The following is a 25,000-nucleotide window of genomic DNA, read 5'->3' as shown; positions in this document are numbered from 1 at the left end:
ATGACCAAGTTACAAAGGTAATGAACTCCAGGTAGATCTGGTCACAGTCATGACCAAGTTACAAAGGTAATGAACTCCAGGTAGATCTGGTCACAGTTATGACAAAGTTATAACGGTAATGAACTCCAGGTAGATCTGGTCACAGTTATGACAAAGTTATAACGGTAATGAACTCCAGGTAGATCTGGTCACAGTTATGACCAAGTTATAGCGGTAATGAACTCCAGGTAGATCTGGTCACAGTTATCACAAAGTTATAACGGTAATGAACTCCAGGTAGATCTGGTCACAGTTATGACAAAGTTATAACGGTAATGAACTCCAGGTAGATCTGGTCACAGTCATGACCAAGTTACAAAGGTAATGAACTCCAGGTAGATCTGGTCACAGTTATGACAAAGTCATAACGGTAATGAACTCCAGGTAGATCTGGTCACAGTTATGACAAAGTCATAACGGTAATGAACTCCAGGTAGATCTGGTCACAGTTATGACAAAGTCATAACGGTAATGAACTCCAGGTAGATCTGGTCACAGTTATGACAAAGTCATAACGGTAATGAACTCCAGGTAGATCTGGTCACAGTTATGACAAAGTTATAACGGTAATGAACTCCAGGTAGATCTGGTCACAGTTATGACAAAGTTATAACGGTAATGAACTCCAGGTAGATCTGGTCACAGTTATGACAAAGTTATAACGGTAATGAACTCCAGGTAGATCTGGTCACAGTTATGACAAAGTTATAACGGTAATGAACTCCAGGTAGATCTGGTCACAGTTATGACAAAGTTATAACGGTAATGAACTCCAGGTAGATCTGGTCACAGTTATGACAAAGTTATAACGGTAATGAACTCCAGGTAGATCTGGTCACAGTTATGACAAAGTTATAACGGTAATGAACTCCAGGTAGATCTGGTCACAGTTATGACAAAGTTATAACGGTAATGAACTCCAGGTAGATCTGGTCACAGTTATGACAAAGTTATAACGGTAATGAACTCCAGGTAGATCTGGTCACAGTTATGACAAAGTTATAACGGTAATGAACTCCAGGTAGATCTGGTCACAGTTATGACAAAGTTATAACGGTAATGAACTCCAGGTAGATCTGGTCACAGTTATGACAAAGTTATAACGGTAATGAACTCCAGGTAGATCTGGTCACAATTATGACAAAGTTATAACGGTAATGAACTCCAGGTAGATCTGGTCACAGTTATGACCAAGTTACAAAGGTAATGAACTCCAGGTAGATCTGGTCACAGTTATGACAAAGTTATAACGGTAATGAACTCCAGGTAGATCTGGTCACAGTTATGACAAAGTTATAACGGTAATGAACTCCAGGTAGATCTGGTCACAGTTATGACAAAGTTATAACGGTAATGAACTCCAGGTAGATCTGGTCACAGTTATGACAAAGTTATAACGGTAATGAACTCCAGGTAGATCTGGTCACAGTTATGACAAAGTTATAACGGTAATGAACTCCAGGTAGATCTGGTCACAGTTATGACAAAGTTATAACGGTAATGAACTCCAGGTAGATCTGGTCACAGTTATGACAAAGTTATAACGGTAATGAACTCCAGGTAGATCTGGTCACAGTTATGACAAAGTTATAACGGTAATGAACTCCAGGTAGATCTGGTCACAGTTATGACCAAGTTACAAAGGTAATGAACTCCAGGTAGATCTGGTCACAGTTATGACAAAGTTATAACGGTAATGAACTCCAGGTAGATCTGGTCACAGTTATGACAAAGTTATAACGGTAATGAACTCCAGGTAGATCTGGTCACAGTTATGACAAAGTTATAACGGTAATGAACTCCAGGTAGATCTGGTCACAGTCATGACCAAGTTACAAAGGTAATGAACTCCAGGTAGATCTGGTCACAATCATGACTAAGTTACAAAGGTAATAAATAATCTGCGTATCTATACACGGTTACAATCGTGAACAAATTACAAAGTAATGAGACATTCACACGTCCACACCCGGGCACAGCTGTAATGAGTTATTAGTGTGTGTGTGTGTGTAGTGTGTGTAGTGTGTGTAGTGTGTGTAGTGTGTGTAGTGTGTGTAGTGTGTGTGTGTGTGTAGTGTGTGTGTGTGTAGTGTGTGTAGTGTGTGTGTGTGTAGTGTGTGTGTGTGTAGTGTGTGTAGTGTGTGTGTGTGTGTAGTGTGTGTGTGTGTAGTGTGTGTACTGTGTGTAGTGTGTGTGTGTGTGTAGTGTGTGTGTGTGTAGTGTGTGTGTGTGTGTGTGTGTGTGTGTGTGTGTGTGTGTGTGTGTAGTGTGTGTGTGTGTGTGTGTGTGTGTGTGTGTGTGTGTGTGTGTGTGTGTAGTGTGTGTAGTGTGTGTGTGTGTGTGTGTGTGTGTGTGTGTGTGTGTGTGTGTGTGTGTGTGTGTGTGTGTGTGTTAGTGTGTGTTAGTGTGTGTGTAGTGTGTGTGTGTGTGTGTGTGTGTGTAGTGTGTGTGTGTGTGTGTGTGCGTGTGTAGTGTGCGTACTCACCTAATTGTGGTTGCAGGGGTCGAGACTCAGCTCCTGGCCCCGCCTCTTCACTGATCGCTACTGGGTCCTCTCTCTCTGCTTCCTGAGCTTTGTCATACCTCTTCTTAAAACTATGTATGGTTCCTGCCTCCACTACTTCACTTGCTAGGCTATTCCACTTGCTGACAACTCTATGACTGAAGAAATACTTCCTAACGTCCCTGTGACTCGTCTGAGTCTTCAGCTTCCAGTTGTGACCCCTTGTCCCTGTGTCCCCTCTCTGGAACATCCTATCTCTGTCCACCTTGTCTATTCCCCGCAGTATCTTGTATGTCGTTATCATGTCTCCCCTGACCCTTCTGTCCTCCATTGTCGTCAGTCCGATTTCCCTTAACCTTTCCTCGTACGACATTCCCTTGAGCTCTGGAACTAGCCTTGTTGCAAACCTTTGTACTTTGTCTAACTTCTTGACGTGCTTGACCAGGTGTGGGTTCCAGACTGGTGCTGCATACTCCAGTATGGTCCTAACATACACAGTGTACAGTGTCTTGAACGATTCCCTATTAAGGTATCGGAACGCTATTCTCAGGTTTGCCAGGCTCCCGTATGTTGCAGCAGTTATTTGGTTGATGTGTGCCTCCGGTGATGTGCTCGGTGTTATGATCACCCCAAGGTCTTTCTCCCTGACTGAGGTTTGTAGTCTTTGTCCACCTAGCCTATACTCTGTCTGCGGTCTTCTTTGCCCCTCCCCAATCTTCATGACTTTGCATTTGGCTGGATTGAATTCGAGAAGCCAGTTACTGGACCACATGTCTAGCCTGTCCAGGTCTCTTTGCAGTCCTGCCTCATCCTCGTCCGATTTAATTCTTCTCATCAACTTCACGTCATCTGTGAACAGGGAAACTTCAGAGTCTATTCCTTCCATCATGTCGTTCACATATATCAAAAATAGCACTGGTCCTAGAACTGACCCCTGTGGGACCCCGCTCGTAACAGGCACCCACTGTGATACCTCTTCGCGTACCATGACTCGTTGCTGCCTCCCTGTCAGGTATTCCCTTATCCATTGCAGTGCCCTTCCTTTTACATGCGCCTGATCCTCCAGCTTCTGCACTAATCTCTTGTGGGGAACTGTGTCAAAGGCCTTCCTGCAGTCTAGGAAAACGCAATCTACCCACCCCTCTCTCTCGTGTCTTACTTCTGTTACCTTGTCATAAAACTCCAGGAGGTTTGTGATACATGATTTGCCTTCCATGAACCCATGCTGGTTTTCATTTATAATCTCAAGCTCCTGGCCCCGCCTCTTCACTGATTGCTACTAGGTCCTCTCTCTCCCTGCTCCATGAGCTTTATCATACCTCGCCTTAAAACTATGTATGGTTCCCGCCTCCACTACTTCACTTTCTAGGCTATTCCACGGCTTGACTACTCTATGACTGAAGAAATACTTCCTAACATCCCTTTGATTCATCTGAGTCTTCAACTTCCAATTGTGACCTCTTGTGTCTGTGTCCCATCTCTGGAACATCCCATCTTTGTCCACCTCGTCTATTCCGTGCAGTATTTTATATGTCGTTATCATGTCTCCCCTGACCCTCCTGGCCTCCAGTGTCATCAGGCCGATTTCCCTCAACCTTTCTTCGTAGGACAATCCCCGTAGCTCTGGGACTAGTCTTGTTGCAAACCTTTGCACTTTCTCTAATTTCTTGACGTGCTTGACTAGGTGTGGATTCCAAACTGGTGCTGCATACTCCAGTATGGGCCTGACGTAAATGGTATACAGAGTCTTGAACGACTCCTTACTGAGGTATCGGAATGCTATCCGTAGGTTTGCCAGGCGCCCGTATGCTGCAGCAGTTATCTGATTGATGTGCGCCTCGGGAGATATGCTCGGTGTTATACTCACCCCTAGACCGTGTGTGTGTACTCACCTATTTGTACTCACCTATTTGTGGTTGCAGGGGTCGAGTCACAGCTCCTGGCCCCGCCTCTTCGCTGATTGCTACTAGGTCCTCTCTCTCCCTGCCCCATGAGCTCTATCATACCTCGCCTTAAAACTATGTATGGTTCCTGCCTCCACCACATCACTTTCTAGGCTATTCCATGGCCTGACTACTCTATGATTGAAGAAATACTTCCTAACATCCCTTTGATTCATCTGAGTCTTCAACTTCCAATTGTGACCTCTTGTGTCTGTGTCCCATCTCTTTAACATCCCATCTTTGTCCACCTTGTCTATTCCGTGCAGTATTTTATATGTCGTTATCATGTCTCCCCTGACCCTCCTGGCCTCCAGTGTCGTCAGGCCGATTTCCCTCAACCTTTCTTCATAGGACAATCCCCGTAGCTCTGGGACTAGTCATGTTGCAAACCTTTGCACTTTCTCTAATTTCTTGACGTGCTTGACTAGGTGTGGATTCCAAACTGGTGCTGCATACTCCAGTATGGGCCTGACGTAGATGGTATACAGAGTCTTAAACGAATCCTTACTGAGGTATCGGAACGCTATCCGTAGGTTTTGCCAGGCGCCCGTATGCTGCAGCAGTTATCTGATTGATGTGCGCCTCAGGAGATATGCTCGGTGTTATGCTCACCCCCAGATCTTTTTCCTTGAGTGAGGTTTGCAGTCTTTGGCCATCTAAACTATATTGTGTCTGCGGTCTTCTTTGCCCTTCCCCAATCTTCATGACTTTGCATTTGGCAGGGTTAAATTCAAGGAGCCAGTTGCTGGACCAGGCTTGTAGCCTGTCCAGGTCTCTTTGTAGTCCTGCCTGATCCTCGTCCGATTTGATTCTTCTCATTAACTTCACATCATCTGCAAACAAGGACACTTCTGAGTCTATCCCTTCCGTTATGTCGTTCACGTATACCAAGAACAGCACAGGTCCTAGGACTGACCCCTGTGGAACCCCGCTTGTCACAGGCGCCCACTCTGACACCTCGTCGCGTACCATGACTCGTTGTTGCCTCCCTGTCAGATATTCTCTGATCCATTGCAGTGCCTTTCCTGTTATGTGTGCCTGGTCCTCTAGCTTTTGCAGTAACCTCTTGTGAGGAACTGTGTCGAAGGCCTTCTTGCAGTCCAAAAATATGCAGTCGATCCACCCCTCTCTCTCTTGTCTTATTTCTGTCACCTTGTCATAAAACTCTAGTAGGTTTGTGACACAGGATTTTCCTTCCCTGAAACCGTGCTGGTTGTCAATTATACACTTGTTTCTTTCCAGGTGCCCCACCACTCTCCTCCTGATGATCTTCTCCATGACCTTGCATACTATACACGTTAGTGATACAGGTCTGTAGTTTAGTGCCTCATGTCTGTCTCCCTTTTTAAAAATTGGGACTACATTTGCCATTTTCCATACCTCAGGGAGTTGCCCAGTTTCAAATGATGTGTTGAAGATCTTTGTTAATGGCTCACACAATATCTCTGCTCCCTCTTTAAGGACCCATGGAGAGATGTTGTCTGGTCCCACCACCTTAGAGGTGTCAAGTTCGCATAGCTTCTTCACCTCCTCCTTGGTTATATGTACCTCATCCAGCACTTGCTGGTGTGCCCCCCTGTTCTGATTTCTTGGAGTCCTACTGGTTTCCACTGTAAATACCTCTTTAAATCTTGTGTTGAGCTCCTGACATACCTCTCGGTCGTTTCTTGTTAATTCTCCATCACCCTTCCTCAGTCTGATTACCTGGTCCTTGACTGTTGTTTTCCTCCTGATGTGGCTGTACAACAGCTTCGGGTCAGTCTTTACTTTTGATGCTATGTCATTTTCATATTGTCTCTGAGCCTCCCTTCTTATCTGTGCATATTCGTTTCTGGCTCTTCGGCTGATTTCTTTATTTTCCTGAGTTCTCTGTCTTTTGTACCTTTTCCATTCTCTAGTACACCTAGTTTTTGCCTCCCTACACCTTTGGGTGAACCAAGGACTCGTTCTGTTCTTCCCATTATTTCTGTTTCCCTTGGGAACAAACCTCTCCTCTGCCTCCTTGCATTTTGTTGCTACATAGTCCATCATTTCTTGTACTGGTTTTCCTGTCAGTTCCCTCTCCCACTGAATGTCTTGAAGGAAGTTCCTCATGCCTGAGTAGTTCCCCCTTTTGTAGTTTGGTTTTTCCCAGCCTATTCCTGCTACTCTCTCCACTTGGAGCTCAACTATGTAGTCGAAGCACAGAACCACATGATCACTAGCTCCCAGGGGCCTTTCATACATGATACCCTCGATGTCCGAACTACTCATGGTGAATACAAGGTCCAACCTTGCTGGTTCATCCTCTCCTCTCTCTCTGGTAGTGTCTCTAACATGTTGATGCATGAGGTTCTCCAGTACCACATCCATCATCTTGGCTCTCCATGTTTCGGGACCCCCATGGGGCTCCAGGTTTTCCCAGTCAATCTCCTTGTGATTGAAATCACCCATAACTAGTAACTTTGCTCCTCCCATGTGTGCTCTCCTGGCCACCTCGGCTAGTGTGTCGATCATTGCTCTGTTGCTCTCATCGTATTCTTCTCTTGGTCTCCTGCAGTTCTGTGGTGGGTTGTACATTACTGCAATTATCACCTTATGTCCCTCAGACTGGATTGTTCCTACTAAGTAGTCCCTTTCGCCCATGCCCTCCATTCCTTCCATTTTCTCAAAACCCCACTGGTTTTTAATGAGCAGTGCAACTCCTTCTCCCCCTCTCCTCCCTCTGTCTTTCCTGAGGATTTGATATCCGGATGGAAAGATTGAATCTGTTATTATTCTGGTGAGTTTTGTTTCTGTGAGTGCTATTATGTCTGGGGATGTCTCTTTGATTCTTTCGTGCCACTCCTCATACTTGTTTGTTATTCCATCTGCATTTGTATACCACACCTTCAACTTCTTTTCTAAGACTGTGGTCTGGGAGGTATATTGGGGTTGGGGAAGTGGGAGACCTGGTAAGGAACTATGGGTTGTTGCTGTGGGGGTGGAGTTTGTAATGTAGTGGGTGGGGGCATTGGATGTGGCATGGGTGTTTTGATTTAGAGTGTTTGGTTGCACTGGGGTTGACCTGGTTGGGAGGCTTCTATAGGAAGTTGTGAGGGAGGCTGTATTTGATCTTCTTCCTGGGTCTGGGATCTCCTGTCTGTCTTCTCCATCCCCTCTCTTTCCTCCTTTCGCCTTTGTACCATCTCTCTCTGTTTCTTCCTTTCTTCTTGTGTTCTGTCGCCGTGTGTTCCTGTATGCCGTAATGTCCCTTAATCGTGCTTTCTCCTGCAGGATCCTGGTCCGAGTCGCTTCTGCCTTGAAGGTCACTCTCACTGGCCGGGTTCTTTTTTTTACAAACCCCCCTATTCTCCGAAAATTTTCCAGCTGGGTCATATCGTCTTCTCCTATTGCTTTCATGATGCTTTCAATTGCTTTTTTTTCCCCTTGTTTTCTTGCTTCATATGTTTCCCCTTCGACTTCCTGGAGCCCATACACAAAGACTGACCTCACCCTTTCATTCTCCCACTGCATATCCCTGTGTATCCCCTCATTTAATTTGGTTTCCTCCACTGCAGCTTTCCTTTCATCAGTTTCACTGGCTAATGTACTTGGGCTCAGTGGCCTGTCATTTTCCCTTCTCGGCTTTCCTTGGGCTCTGTTGTTGTCTGTTAGGGCCTCCACATAAAGCTTAGCTCTTTCATTTGCTACAGTCTCCTCTGATAGAGATTCTCCATGCAGTTGTGCCCCTTCTTTCCCTACAGTCCCCTTATTTGTGGCTGAGGTAGCAGTCTCTGTTGTCAATCCCAAAATGTTCTTTAGTTCTTTAGGCTGTTTCAGATTTTTCAATTCCTCTTCTAAACTCTGTATCCTAGCTTCTGCTGCTTTGACATGCACCTCCCACTTCCTGCTTTCCATATCTATCCTCTCTTCCATTCTCATGCTAAGTTCTTCTAGTTTTTTTCCCATTCATGATCCCTTTTTATGAGCTCTGCTGCCCAATCTTCCTTTGCATTTTCCTCCTCCTGTCCCTTGGTTTTTCTTGTTGCTCTCTGGCAACCCATTTTTGTTTTATCCTGATTGCCTCAGAGTGGTCGAGACTCAGCTCCTGGCCCCGCCTCTTCACTGGCCGCTACTAGGTCCTCCCTCTCCCTGCTTCATAAGCTTTATCATACCACTTGCCAGTCACACCCTCGTAGCCCTGTGGGTTTTATCGTACATACTCTTTAAACTATGTATGGAGTCTGCCTCTGCCACTTCTTAATCGAGACCAGTGATTCCCAAAGTGGGGGGTACCACTTTTGGTACCCCCCGTTACCCAAAGTGGGTCAGAAGACCGAAAGCTCCAGCTGCGGGTCATACCTAACCTAACCTAACCTAACCTAACGTAGACGACATAAACTTCATTGAATATAATCTACTTTGAGTAATTAGATTCACCCAGCTGAGTTAATATCCTGGATAAGGCCGCTACCTGTAGATATATTCACATAATCAGTTTAATTGGTAATTCAAGGGAGCCGTCAGGGGGTAGGTAATCAAGAATGGGTGGTAGTTAGTGAATGGGGTTAATTATAATGAAGGGGTAGGAGGCTGGAATTGGTGCTTTAATGGTAGGGTTAGGATGATGGTGGGAGTGTGTGTGGGTAGGTGGAGTGATGTAGGGTTCCTGTGTGGAGGTTATTTTATTACCTTCCAAACCCTTTCTTACTGCCTTCCTGATTACCTCTCTCCCTTCTTCCCTCACTACCCTTCTCCCTTCTTCCTTCGCTACCTCCTTCCCTCCCTCCCTCCCTCCTCACTCTCTCCCTGCTGTCTCTTCCCTTACTGTTACTCTCTGCCTTTTGTCCCTCAGGTATTCCTTTATCTACTAGATTACTTGACTTATTAATCCAGTCAGATGCTGTCTTGTCCAGAAAAAAATTCATTCCGTCCAATCTTGTCTTGTTTTATCTCCGTGACTCATACAACTCCAGAAAATCAGCAAGACGCAACTTTCCATCCCTGTTATTGCTATTATACACCTCCTTTATTATTTTTCTGGTACAGTATCGTGCATATTAATTGGGACAGTGATGAAGTAACATATTTATTTGCAAAATTAATGTTTATTTGGAAATTACACGGCAATGATATGACGATTAATCGATTTAATAAGAGATATGACTATCCTTTGCCTTTATAAACATTGCTACACGATTTGGCATAGAATTGACCAATGATAAACACATTTTGGCAAGTTCATCGTCGTGGCACCAGGTCCTAATAACAACAGCAATTAGTTTTTCCACAATTAAATAATCCTGTTTCACGATCCTGCTTTTGATTATTGCTCATAGATTCTTAATTGGGTTAAGGTGATGAGAGTTTCCAGGTCAGTTTAGAACGCTTAATCCAGTCTCTTCGAAGAATGTTAGCATTTCTCTGGAGGTGTGGCATGGTGCTAGATCCTGCTGGAAAATGTCTTCTCCGTCAGGAAAGTCTCTGTCCACAATGAGAAGTAAATGAGTTGCCAGGATTGCCTTGTATTTGTCACTGTTCATCGTTCCCTCAACAATAGCAAGCCGTCCAGGGCCTTGAGCATAAAACTACTCCAAAACATCTTAGGGGTTTTGGCGCTTGTTGAATGTGTCCATTCCGAAGAGGTTCACCTTTGCTCGGTCTCACTACCATTGATCTGTACCTATGTTCTTCAAAATGCGCCTCATCTGAAAATATAACTTTTTCCATTCATCTGTCAGTCCATCTATGATCTCGAGTGCCCACCGCAAGATAAGATAAGATAAGATTTCGTTCGGATTTTTAGCCCCGGAGGGTTAGCCACCCAGGATAACCCAAGAAAGTCAGTGCGTCATCGAGGACTGTCTAACTTATTTCCATTGGGGTCCTTAATCTTGTCCCCCAGGATGCGACCCACACCAGTCGACTAACACCCAGGTACCTATTTGCTGCTAGGTGAACAGGACAACAGGTGTAAGGAAACGTGTCGAAATGTTTCCACCCGCCGGGAATCGAACCCGGGCCCTCCGCGTGTGAAGCGGGAGCTTTAGCCACCAGGCCACCGGGCCACGCAGCCGTTTTTACTTCGTGGCAGCAGTCAATAATTGTTTCTTTACTGGTTTTCTCGTAGTTCTGCCAACCTCAAGGAACCATCGTCGAACTGAAGCCAAATCTCTCTGTAGATCTTTGCTGGTTTTCTTTGGATCCTTCATACTATTTCTTATGATAATCTTGTCATCGTGAAGTGTTTTCTTGCGTTTTCTTCCACATCTTCCTGGACGCAGCGCTCCACAATCACCAGCGTCATCAGCTCTCTTCAGAATCCGACCAACAGTTGACTTTACTAGGCTCGAATTTTCGGAGATCTGATACTCAAATCAGCGTGTTTTCTAAGAGCTACAATACTTGCATGGTTCCTAGGTGCAACATTCATCACGAATCTTAGCAGTAATCATGAATTGAAAGGGAGAATTTGGCGAAACCACAGTCACTAATGGAGCATGCTTGCAGGAATAGCTTTACAGAACAACAGCTGCTGTAGCACTGACGAGAGTCGCAGGGTTGCCAGAAGTCGGTAGCAAACTCTTCTGAAAAGAAAAGAACCCAAACTACATTTAGCCGGAGACTAAGACGTATAAGATAATCACAAAATTTAGTCCTATCCCAGTTTGCCCACTACTGTAAGATGTATACCAATGTCACTTTTATACAATACTTTTTATACAATACTTGCTATGTAATCCCAGAAATTGGCTTAGCGCTTCTTTTTGATTATAATAATAATCCCAGAAATAACTGTCACTAGGTTTTCTAGTTCCTCAACTCTCCTGTTTTCCATTTCTTTCCTCACTGTTCGGTAGCCCTCTGGGAATATCACATTTGTTATTATTCTTGAAAGCTTTGTCTCTGTAACAGCTATAATGTCAGGGTTTTCTCTTCTGTTCTTTTTCTCATGACTTGTTGGTGATTCCATCTTCATTCTAATATTGTTCTCTGTCTGTTCTATATCTTAATGTTCTCTGGGCAAGCTGTATGTTTTCAGTGTGTACTCACCTAATTGTGATTGCAGGGGTTGATTCATAGCTCCTGCCCCCGCTTCTTCACTGGTCACTACTAGGCCCGCTCTCTTCCTGTCCATGAGCCTTATCATACCTCTTCTTAAAGCTATGTATGGATCTACCTCCACTACATCACTCTCCATACTTACACTTCATGTGTGTGTACTCACCTATTTGTACTCACCTATTTGTGGTTGCAGGGGTCGAGTGTGTGTGTGTGTGTGTGTGTGTGTGTGTGTAAACATGGAAGGGTTCAGTATCAAAGGACTGGCACACATGTGTGCCCACCTGACATCTGTGCTTATAACACGACTCCACTAACTACCAGCATAAGCTACATTAATCACCATTATACGCCACCTTAATCTCCACTATAATCCACGTTAATCACCATTATGTGTTACGAATCACCGTATTTAAGGTGATTTTTCCCAGGCACAAGTCTAGACAGCGGGTAGCGGGCGGACGGGTAGCGGCATGCGGTAAGGATGCGGCTGCGGGAAGCAGAGCACCAGTCAGTAGGTGCTTAGAGACGGGGGAGTAGAGACGCTGTTGCTGCTGCTGCTCACTCTAGAGCTGCTCTACCGTGTTCAGTGCTCGCTGCTGTTTCCTGTTGCCTCTACCACAGCTGTCTCAACAAGGTGATCAGCCACACCCTTCCCCTAGTTTACTAGTTTGTGATGGGGAAGGAGGGGGAGTGTCATGCCAGTAGTGACACCAATATTGGCACTGAAAAATGCCAACTGTGTATGCGTGTGTATTTTAACAACCAGTCCACCGTACATAATCATACAACCTCGTTAAAGAATCTTGTATAACGTCAAATTTCGTTGATTCGAGAAAATTTGCGATGTTAATTATGACTTTAAATAAGTTTACGTTCGTGATTTAAGTAGTTAATAAGTTTACGTTCGTGATTTAAGTAAATAATGTTTGTTTACGTTCGTGATTTAAGTAAATAATAAGTTTGTTTACGTTCGTGATTTAAGTAGTTAATAAGTTTGTTTACATTCGTGATTTAAGTTGTTAATAAGTTTGTTTACATTCGTGATTTAAGTTGTTAATAAGTGTTTACGTTCGTGATTTAAGTTGTTAATAAGTGTTTACGTTCGTGATTTAAGTTGTTAATAAGTGTTTACGTTCGTGATTTAAGTCGTTATTTTTTTGTGATTTGAGTTACGTGAGGAATTTTCTGTATAGGTTGTTTGGTAGTTAATACTAGTTCGTGGAATTGTTAATGTTAATGTAACGGCAGCCGAGTGGGTGTTGTGCCTGGTATCCACGCCCATGTGGGTGTGAGGGTTATGCGGGTGGTGTAACAGCCCTCACATAGGCGTGACACCATGTGGGTGTTGTGACGCTCATGTGGGTGTTGTGACGCTCTTGAGGGTGTTGTGACGCTCATGTGGATGTTGTGACGCTCATGTGGATGTGACGTTCATGTGGGGGCTGTTACACCCATGTGGGTGTTGTGACGGTCATGTGGGTGTTGTCACGCCCATGCGGGTGTTGTCACACCCATGTGGGTGTCACACCCATGCGGGTGTTGTCACACCCATGCGGGTTGTCACGCCCATGTGGGTGTTGTCACGCCCATGTGGGTGTTGTCACGCCCATGTGGGTGTTGTCACGCCCATGTGGGTGTTGTCACGCCCATGTGGGTGTTGTCACGCCCATGCGGGTGTTGTCACACCCATGCGGGTGTCACACCCATGCGGGTGTCACACCCATGCGGGTGTCACACCCATGCGGGTGTCACACCCATGCGGGTGTTGTCACGCCCATGTGGGTGTTGTCACGCCCATGCGGGTGTTCTCACGCCGAATCAAGGGACCCTCTTGAAGGGATCTTTATCCAAGGCATCACTGCTACGTATATCTTAAATTAAACCTAATTACCTACCATTAACCTGGCACTATGACCCCCGCGGGTTACGCATATAGTGCCAAGTTAACTAGATAATTATATAATCATACCCCACCCACAAGGAAAATAACTGAAGATTCCTAGATAGGATATCTAAATTTAGTTTTTTATTGCGTCAATTTTAGTGAAGGTAAACATTAAAATGGTGTAAAATACCGACAGGTTGTTAGGTAAGACACATATGCAACAGTTAGGCATCTATATTTCGAAACGTTTCGCCTACACAGTAGGCTTCTTCAGTCGAATATAGAAAAGTTGATAGAAGCAGAAGATACTTGAAGACGATGTAATCAGTCCATCACCCTTAATTTAAGTTTTGGGTGATGGACTGATTACATCGTCTTCAAGTATCTTCTGCTTCTATCAACTTTTCTGTACTCGACTGAAGAAGCCTACTGTGTAGGCGAAACGTTTCGAAATAAATATGCCTAACTGTTGCATATGTGTCTTACCTAACCTTTAGTGAAGACATAGTAACAATGGTTATAAATGACCATAATTTTTAAAGGGGTGGACCGGTAAGCCAGCGGAAGGCCTCGGTCAGATGACCAAAAGCTCCAAAGGCGGGTCATCATCTGACTAAGACCCGCGTCAGGAAACATTTGTCCTGTTTCCTGACGAACCTTACCTAACCTAACCTTTAGTGAAGGTTTTGGCTAGGTTACAAGGCCGATAGGCTGCTTAAATTTTTTATGGTAATGTTAACAAGGTTTTGGGTTAGGCTAGAAAATCGATGGATAGGCTATCATCAATCTAGTTAACCTCTTCGATTCCGTCCCCTCCCCCCCGTTACTCTACGACCCTTACAGGTTTTGCGCTTCTCCATAAATGTAATAACTGAGGTGATCTCTGGGGTACCCCTACAGAGGGTCTTAATCCAAAGAATTGGAGTTACCCTACCTTTTCCTCGGATTAAACCAAGCTCTGTTTTAACTTTACGAGTTTAGTGGTTCCCAATAATAATAATAATAATTACTACTACTATTACTACTACTACTACTAATAATAATTAACAAATAATCGTGCGTGTAACTTGTATTCAATATTTGTTTACTTAATTTTTTGCGTTGCATTTTCAACGTTTATGATTGCTTCAGGACTCGGTAAGCTACGAATTGTTCTGATCTCAGGTGTGAGGTTTTTTTTTTTTTATGTATTTAAAGTATTTATAAGAAGGAGTCCTCAGTGTGGGGTACGATCTACACCAGTGATGCAACCCTGGGGGTAGGCAAGGTTCCTGTTATATATGTTAATTATAATCTCTCTCTTGTTTAATCTGCCTACCTCCCGCTTCCCAGGCGCCATGACAACCTACAGGTTTAGTGCTCTCCCAGAAATACATGATAATAATAGTAATGAACTGTCGTAGGCATTTAACGCCTCGTATTGTATATGATTTCCTCTGTTTCTCATAATTTTTATTCCGTTAAACGTTCTTACTTTTATTGACAAGCTAAGAGCTGTTACCTACCTCAGCTTATTTAAAAGCCTTACTTTTATTAAATATCAGTTGTTGTATTTTGCATTGTTACTCGAATCATTCTGGAAATGATTGATCTCAGGTGAAATTAGGTTCTTGAGAGGGGACAGTCAGAATGTAGTGGTTGTCTGCTGCCTGTCTTGTGGTGTCTTCACGCTGTCCGGGAAGTGAAGCCTAGTGTGTTACCATGCCACTATTTGTCTTTTTATATAGTAGTAAGGTCACCTACATCTTTCCGGTGTTGAAGGCTCTGCTGAAATGACATCTATCTCGGCCGGGTTCAGGCGAGGGGCAGGTCGACTTGCATCGTTCTCTGTTTTGTCTAGAATTTATAGATGAGACAAGGGGGAAAGGCAGTCCAAGAAAGTGGTGCATACTCAAGGTGTGAGCACACTTTGCAGCCTCTGCTGCTGTTAGCTTATTATCTGCCGTGTTTACATGATTGACCACGAAATTCCTCATAGACATTTTTATGGTCATATTTCACCCCTAGGATATCCACCTGATCCCTGGCTCTTAACACTCTTCCATTCATTGTTACTACAGCTCCGGCAAAGACTTTGGGTAGCTTTAAAAAGAGATTGAACAAATATACGAGTGGGAGGAGCGGGGTTTGATTAGTGTCTGGGGTACGGAAGTAAATTCTTGCGCGGCTCTGAGGAAAGGTGGGACATTAAAATGGTATAAAATACCGACAGGTTGTTAGGTAAGACACATATGCAACAGTTAGGTACCTTTATTTCGAAACGTTTCGCCTACACAGTAGGCTTCTTCAGTCGAATATAGAAAAGTTGATAGAAGCAGAAGATACTTGAAGACGATGTAATCAGTCCATCACCCTTAAAGTTTTGAGGTGGTTAGTCCCTCAGTCTGGAGAAGAGCATTGTTCCATAGTATGAAACAATATGGTGGGACAGATACATGGGTGGTTTTGATAAGGACCTGCCTCGTATGGGCCAGTACGCCTGCTGCAGTGTTCCTCCATTCTTATGTTTAAATTTAACCTACCACCGTTTTCCCCATGTTTTTATAACTGTGTGCCTGAGAGTGGCTTGAATTTCCTCTCTTGCATAAGGCATGGGATTCTGGCATATGTTGAAGATAATAAATTAGACGCATGTGCAATATCTGGGTATGTTAGGTAAGACACATATGCAACAGTTAGGTATCTTTATTATGAAACGTTTCGCCTACACACTAGGCTTCTTCAGTCAAGTACAGAAAAGTTGATAGAAGCAGAAGATACTTGAAGACGATGTAATCAGTCCATCACCCTTAAAGTTTTGAGGTGGTCAGTCCCTCAGTCTGGAGAAGAGCATTGTTCCATAGTATGAAACAATATGGAGATGAAGTGACAGGATGGAGCTTTTTATAGCGCCAAGAGGTGAGACGTAGGCCACTAGGAGAGGTAAGAACTCAGATGTTGAGAAGTCAGGTCCCTCTCAAATCCAGCCGCTCTCACTAGTAGAAGTTGTCGAAGTTGATTGCAGGTCTGTACCAAGATACCCTTGTGTTGCAGTGTCTGACAGATTGAACATTAAAATGGTATAAAATACCGACAGGTTGTTAGGTAAGACACATATGCAACAGTTACCTAACTGTTGCATATGTGTCTTACCTAACAACCTGTCGGTATTTTATACCATTTTAATGTTCAATATCTGGGTATCTTTAATTTGTAGACGTATCTCCATCCAGTGGGTTTATCAGTACAATACAAGGACATAATCTAAAGACTAATACTAGAAATTCTTTAAAAGCACGGTGCTCATCACCTGCTCCTTGACTGAGGGACTAATTACCTCGTCTTCCATTGTCTTCTGTATATATTTCTGAAGTCTTCAGTTGTGAATATCAAAATGGTGTACAGTACCGACAGGTTGGTAGGTAAGACAGGCAACAGTCACTTACTACTTTCTGTATTCGACTGAAGAAGCCTACTGTGTAGGCGAAACGTTTCGGAATAAAGTTGCCTAACTGTTGCCTATGTGTCTTACCTACCAGTCTTCAGTTGTGTCCATGTATTGATCAAGCCACTGGATGACGAAACGTCTACAAATTAAAAATACGCAGATCTACATGTGTCGAATTAATCTTGTTGGTGTTGTATGCCGTTGATATAAGATGAAGGCCATTGAGGTAGATATTCCATAACAGTTGACCGAACACACTTTGTGTTCGACTGAGTGCCATGTGAATATATATATATATATATATATATATATATATATATATATATATATATATATATATATATATATATATATATATATATATATATATATATATATATATATATATATATATATATATATATATATATATATATATATATATATACTCTAATGTAGGAAAGAGGGAAATTATTTCCCAGTAAAAGTAGGCCTTAGACAAGGATGTGTGATGTCACCGTGGTTGTTTAATATATTTATAGATGGGGTTGTAAGAGAAGTAAATGCGAGGGTCTTGACAAGAGACGTGGAGTTAAAAGATAAAGAATCACACATAAAGTGGGAGTTGTCACAGCTGCTCTTTGCTGATGACACTGTGCTCTTGGGAGATTCTGAAGAGAAGTTGCAGAGATTGGTGGATGAATTTGGTAGGGTGTGCAAAAGAAGAAAATTAAAAGTGAATACAGGAAAGAGTAAGGTTATGAGGATAACAAAAAGATTAGGTGATGAAAGATTGGATATCAGATTGGAGGGAAAGAGTATGGAGGAGGTGAATGTATTCAGATATTTGGGAGTGGACGTGTCAGCGGATGGGTCTATGAAAGATGAGGTGAATCATAGAATTGATGAGGGGAAAAGGGTGAGCGGTGCACTTAGGAGTCTGTGGAGACAAAGAACTTTGTCCTTGGAGGCAAAGAGGGGAATGTATGAGAGTATAGTTTTACAAACGCTCTTATATGGGTGTGAAGCATGGGTGATGAATGTTGCAGCGAGGAGAAGGCTGGAGGCAGTGGAGATGTCATGTCTGAGGGCAATGTGTGGTGTGAATATAATGCAGAGAATTCGTAGTTTGGAAGTTAGGAGGAGGTGCGGGATTACCAAAACTGTTGTCCAGAGGGCTGAGGAAGGGTTGTTGAGGTGGTTCGGACATGTAGAGAGAATGGAGCGAAACAGAGTGACTTCAAGAGTGTATCAGTCTGTAGTGGAAGGAAGGCGGGGTAGGGGTTGGCCTAGGAAAGGTTGGAGGGAGGGGGTAAAGGAGGTTTTGTGTGCGAGGGGCTTGGACTTCCAGCAGGCATGCATGAGCGTGTTTGATAGGAGTGAATGGAGACAAATGGTTTTTAATACTTGACGTGCTGTTGGAGTGTGAGCAAAGTAACATTTATGAAGGGGTTCAGGGAAACCGGCAGGCCGGACTTGAGTCCTGGAGATGGGAAGTACAGTGCCTGCACTCTGAAGGAGGGGTGTTAATGTTGCAGTTTAAAAACTGTAGTGTAAAGCACCCTTCTGGCAAGACAGTGATGGAGTGAATGATGGTGAAAGTTTTTCTTTTTCGGGCCACCCTGCCTTGGTGGGAATCGGCCAGTGTGATAAAATATATATATAAATATATATATAAATATATATATGTATATATATATATATGTATATATAAATATATATATATATATATATCTTCTTTCAACACACCGGCCGTATCCCACCGAGGCGGGGTGGCCCAAAAGGAAAAACGAAAGTTTCTCCTTTTACATTTAGTAATATATACAGGAGAAGAGGTTACTAGCCCCTTGCTCCCGGCATTTTAGTCGCCTCTTACAACACGCATGGCTTACGGAGGAAGAATTCTGTTCCACTTCCCCATGGAGATAAGAGGAAATAAACAAGAATAAGAACTAGAAAGAAAATAGAAGAAAACCCAGAGGGGTGTGTATATATGTGCTTGTACATGTATGTGTAGTGTGACCTAAGTGTAAGTAGAAGTAGCAAGACGTACCTGAAATCTTGCATGTTCATGAGACAGAAAAAAGGACACCAGCAATCCTACCATCATGTAAAACAATTACAGGCTTTCGTTTTACACTCACTTGGCAGGACGGTAGTACCTCCCTGGCCGGTTGCTGTCTACCAACCTACTACCTATATATATATATATATATATATATATATATATATATATATATATATATATATATATATATATATATATATATATATATATATATATATATATATATATATATATATACACTTAACAATTCGGAAGCAGGCGAAATTATTTACATTGTCTCTACGTCCACAGCAGGACTCGAACCTGCAAACTCTGTATCAGAGTCCACAGTACTTTACCACTGAGCTAGACCCAAGATAAGTATGGGCACTTAGCCGAAGCTAAGAGATGTTACCCCATACCCCCGGGCACCAAGCTCGTTTTGAAAGTTATTTCATCAAATCTTGCCACATTCAAATCTCTTTCGTTATCCACTGCATGTGGCAAGATTTGATGAAATAACTTTCTAAACGAGCTTAGTGCCCGGGGGTATGGGGTAACATTGATTAGCTTCGGCTAAGTGCCCATACTTATCTTGGGTCTAGCTCAGTGGCAAAGTACTGTGGACTCTGATACAGAGTTTGCAGGTTCGAGTCCTGCTGTGAACGCGTGAGCGTGTTCGATAGGAGTGAATGGAGACGAATGGTGTTTGGGACCTGACGATCTGTTGGAGTGTGAGCAGCGTAATATTTAGTGAAGGGATTCAGGGAAACCGGTTATTTTTATATAGCCGGACTTGAGTCCTGGAAATGGGAAGTACAATGCCTGCACTCTGAAGGAGGGGTTTGGGATATTGACAGTTTGGAGGGATATGTTATGTATCTTTATACGTATATGCTTCTAAACTGTTGTATTCTGAGCACCTCTGCAAAAACAGTGATAATGTGTGAGTGAGGTGAAAGTGTTGAATGATGAAAGTATTTTCTTTTTGGGGGGGCCACCCTGCCTCGGTGGGAGACGGCCGACTTTTTAATATATATATATATATATATATATATATATATATATATATATATATATATATATATATATATATATATATATATATATATATATATTATCCAAAGGAAAGTACCACCTCTATAGCTGAACTGGGAACCCTCACATATATAGTAATGTCGTGCCGAATAGATAAAACCTGCGATTATGGCTTAAATAGCAACACTCTTCTTGCCGAATAAGGCAAGCGAAAATTTGTGTATGCAGTAATTTCGCAGAAATCATTCTGAACCTAACGAAAAAAATATATTTCATTGTGTTTGTTTATCATTAAGTTATTGTAAACTTATCTAAAATATATTTAGTTGGATTAGACTAAATTAAATTGTGCTTGTTGTAAGATTAGGTAATTTTTCTAAGGTTCTTTTGGTACAAAATTATTAATTTTTACATTAACATAAATGAAAAGAAATATATCTTTAAAAGTATAAGAGAAAATTTAGAAATGACTTAATTTTAAATTAGTTCTTGCTAATTGACCAGTTTTACCTTTGCGGCACGTATATACTATACACATATATATATATATACATACACACACACACACACACATATATATATACATACACACATATATATATATATATTCTGTCTAATAAGAAAATTTATTATTTTCTCTTTTACCATGAATCTGCTAACGTCAGTTTGAACATAAACTGACCTGTGATATAGCAGACTTTAGCTAGGTGAGATTTCTAAGTTAGGTTTGGTAAAAATTATATTCACCAATATGTAAAACAAAAATTTTGGAGAAGTCCAATTTTGAAAGGAGTTCGGCTTAATAGGCACGGCAAAAATACACATGCATCTATTGTCTTCAACCTCCAGCCAAAAAAAAAAAAAAAAAAAAAAAAAAAAAAGCCTATACATATCTGGTATTTTGCTTATTGTAGATTATTTTTTGACAAGGAGATCCAGTATTATATATCACTACCATGTAAATTTTTTATTTAAGTTCAGCCTACAACCAGACTATATATATATTGTTTATATTGTTTATATATACTTTGAAAGTAACTTTGACTTTATTGGAGTACATTAAGAGTTGGATTAATTATAATTGTTTTTATAGTAATATATTATTAAAATATTAATGTAATGGAAATATAATGATGCAGTAATAATATTTGTATTTATTTCAGATTATTTAGATACGAAGAATATGCAAACTGATTAATTACAGTGTATATACCCTGAGAGGTGTATATCAGTGTATATACCCTGAGAGGTGTATTTCAGTGTATATACCCTGAGAGGTGTATATCAGTGTAATATACCCTGAGAGGTGTATTTCAGTGTATATACCCTGAGAGGTGTATATCAGTGTATATACCCTGAGAGGTGTATATCAGTGTATATACCCTGAGAGGTGTATATCAGTGTATATACCCTGAGAGGTGTATATCAGTGTATATACCCTGAGAGGTGTATATCAGTGTATATACCCTGAGAGGTGTATATCAGTGTATATACCCTGAGAGGTGTATATCAGTGTATATACCCCTAGAGTTGTGTATATCAATGTATATACCCCTAGAGTTGTGAATATCAGTGTATATACCCTACGGTTTTGTATATCAGTGTATATACCCAAAGAGTTGTGTATATCAGTGTATATACCCTTAGAGTTGTGTATATACCCTTAGAGTTGTGTATATACCCTGAGAGGTGTATATCAGTGTATATACCCTGAGAGGTGTATATCAGTGTATATACCCTGAGAGGTGTATATCAGTGTATATACCCTGAGAGGTGTATATCAGTGTATATACCCTGAGAGGTGTATATCAGTGTATATACCCTGAAAGGTGTATATCAGTGTATATACCCTGAGAGGTATATTTCAGTGTATATACCCTGAGAGGTATATTTCAGTGTATATACCCTGAGAGGTGTATTTGAGTGTATATACCCTGAGAGGTGTATTTGAGTGTATATACCCTGAGAGGTGTATATCAGTGTATATACCCTGAGAGGTGTATTTGAGTGTATATACCCTGAGAGGTGTATTTCAGTGTATATACCCTGAGAGGTGTATTTGAGTGTATATACCCTGAGAGGTGTATTTGAGTGTATATACCCTGAGAGGTGTATTTCAGTGTATATACCCTGAGAGGTGTATTTCAGTGTATATACCCTGAGAGGTGTATTTGAGTGTATATACCCTGAGAGGTGTATTTCAGTGTATATACCCTGAGAGGTGTATTTCAGTGTATATACCCTGAGAGGTGTATTTCAGTGTATATACCCTGAGAGGTGTATTTCAGTGTATATACCCTGAGAGGTGTATTTCAGTGTATATACCCTGAGAGGTGTATTTCAGTGTATATACCCTGAGAGGTGTATTTCAGTGTATATACCCTGAGAGGTGTATTTCAGTGTATATACCCTGAGAGGTGTATTTCAGTGTATATACCCTGAGAGGTGTATTTGAGTGTATATACCCTGAGAGGTGTATTTGAGTGTATATACCCTGAGAGGTGTATTTCAGTGTATATACCCTGAGAGGTGTATTTCAGTGTATATACCCTGAGAGGTGTATTTCAGTGTATATACCCTGAGAGTGTATATACCCTGAGAGGTGTATATCAGTGTATATACCCTGAGAGGTGTATTTCAGTGTATATACCCTGAGAGGTGTATTTCAGTGTATATACCCTGAGAGGTGTATTTCAGTGTATATACCCTGAGAGGTGTATTTCAGTGTATATACCCTGAGAGGTGTATTTCAGTGTATATACCCTGAGAGGTGTATTTCAGTGTATATACCCTGAGAGGTGTATTTCAGTGTATATACCCTGAGAGGTGTATATCAGTGTATATACCCTGAGAGGTGTATTTCAGTGTATATACCCTGAGAGGTGTATTTGAGTGTATATACCCTGAGAGGTGTATTTCAGTGTATATACCCTGAGAGGTGTATATCAGTGTATATACCCTGAGAGGTGTATTTCAGTGTATATACCCTGAGAGGTGTATTTCAGTGTATATACCCTGAGAGGTGTATTTCAGTGTATATACCCTGAGAGGTGTATATCAGTGTATATACCCTGAGAGGTGTATTTCAGTGTATATACCCTGAGAGCTGTATTTGAGTGTATATACCCTGAGAGGTGTATTTCAGTGTATATACCCTGAGAGGTGTATTTCAGTGTATATACCCTGAGAGGTGTATTTCAGTGTATATACCCTGAGAGGTGTATTTCAGTGTATATACCCTGAGAGGTGTATTTGAGTGTATATACCCTGAGAGGTGTATTTCAGTGTATATACCCTGAGAGGTGTATTTGAGTGTATATACCCTGAGAGGTGTATTTGAGTGTATATACCCTGAGAGGTGTATTTCAGTGTATATACCCTGAGAGGTGTATTTCAGTGTATATACCCTGAGAGGTGTATTTCAGTGTATATACCCTGAGAGGTGTATTTCAGTGTATATACCCTGAGAGGTGTATTTCAGTGTATATACCCTGAGAGGTGTATTTGAGTGTATATACCCTGAGAGGTGTATTTCAGTGTATATACCCTGAGAGGTGTATTTGAGTGTATATACCCTGAGAGGTGTATTTCAGTGTATATACCCTGAGAGGTGTATTTCAGTGTATATACCCTGAGAGGTGTATTTCAGTGTATATACCCTGAGAGGTGTATTTGAGTGTATATACCCTGAGAGGTGTATTTGAGTGTATATACCCTGAGAGGTGTATTTGAGTGTATATACCCTGAGAGGTGTATTTGAGTGTATATACCCTGAGAGGTGTATTTCAGTTTATATACCCTGAGGTGTATTTCAGTGTATATACCCTGAGAGGTGTATTTGAGTGTATATACCCTGAGAGGTGTATATCAGTGTATATACCATGAGAAGTGTATTTCAGTGTATATACCCTGAGAGGTGTATTTCAGTGTATATACCCTGAGAGGTGTATTTGAGTGTATATACCCTGAGAGGTGTATTTGAGTGTATATACCCTGAGAGGTGTATTTGAGTGTATATACCCTGAGAGGTGTATTTGAGTGTATATACCCTGAGAGGTGTATTTGAGTGTATATACCCTGAGAGGTGTATTTCAGTTTATATACCCTGAGAGGTGTATATACCCTGAGAAGTGTATTTCAGTGTATATACCCTGAGAGGTGTATATCAGTGTATATACCCTGAGAGGTGTATTTCATTGTATATACCCTGAGAGGTGTATTTCAGTGTATATACCCTGAGAGGTGTATTTGAGTGTATATACCCTGAGAGGTGTATTTGAGTGTATATACCCTGAGAGGTGTATTTGAGTGTATATACCCTGAGAGGTGTATTTCAGTGTATATACCCTGAGAGGTGTATATCAGTGTATATACCCTGAGAGGTGTATTTCAGTGTATATACCCTGAGAGGTGTATATCAGTGTATATACCCTGAGAGGTGTATTTCAGTGTATATACCCTGAGAGGTGTATTTCAGTGTATATACCTTGAGAGGTGTATTTGAGTGTATATACCCTGAGAGGTGTATTTGAGTGTATATACCCTGAGAGGTGTATTTGAGTGTATATACCCTGAGAGGTGTATTTCAGTGTATATACCCTGAGAGGTGTATATCAGTGTATATACCCTGAGAGGTGTATTTCAGTGTATATACCCTGAGAGGTGTATTTCAGTGTATATACCCTGAGAGGTGTATTTGAGTGTATATACCCTGAGAGGTGTATTTGAGTGTACATACCCTGAGAGGTGTATTTGAGTGTATATACCCTGAGAGGTGTATTTCAGTGTATATACCCTGAGAGGTGTATTTGAGTGTATATACCCTGAGAGGTGTATTTGAGTGTATATACCCTGAGAGGTGTATTTCAGTGTATATACCCTGAGAGGTGTATTTCAGTGTATATACCCTGAGAGGTGTATTTGAGTGTATATACCCTGAGAGGTGTATTTCAGTGTATATACCCTGAGAGGTGTATTTGACTGTATATACCCTGAGAGGTGTATTTCAGTGTATATACCCTGAGAGGTGTATTTCAGTGTATATACCCTGAGAGGTGTATTTCAGTGTATATACCCTGAGGTGTATTTCAGTGTATATACCCTGAGAGGTGTA

The 25,000-nt window shown here is 41.7% G+C and overlaps 1 protein-coding gene across 2 annotated transcripts in view; it reads left to right on the top strand.

Moving 5' to 3' along the window:
• Timp (Tissue inhibitor of metalloproteases) overlaps window positions 1–25,000 on the top strand; it is a 429,110-nt gene that overhangs the window by 119,725 nt on the left and 284,385 nt on the right. The window contains exon 1 of one of the 2 annotated variants that reach the window (XM_070100997.1): window positions 12,009–12,145. The exons of the other annotated variant lie outside the window; for it this stretch is intronic. The gene's annotated coding sequence lies outside the window, so the exon portion shown is untranslated. Of the gene's footprint in view, window positions 1–12,008; window positions 12,146–25,000 lie in introns of those variants that run through there. 2 annotated transcript variants of the gene reach the window in all.

This window comes from Cherax quadricarinatus, chromosome 75 (genome assembly GCF_038502225.1).
Source record: "Cherax quadricarinatus isolate ZL_2023a chromosome 75, ASM3850222v1, whole genome shotgun sequence".
Lineage (NCBI taxonomy): Eukaryota > Metazoa > Arthropoda > Malacostraca > Decapoda > Parastacidae > Cherax > Cherax quadricarinatus.
This window is presented reverse-complemented; position numbering and strand designations above follow the sequence as displayed.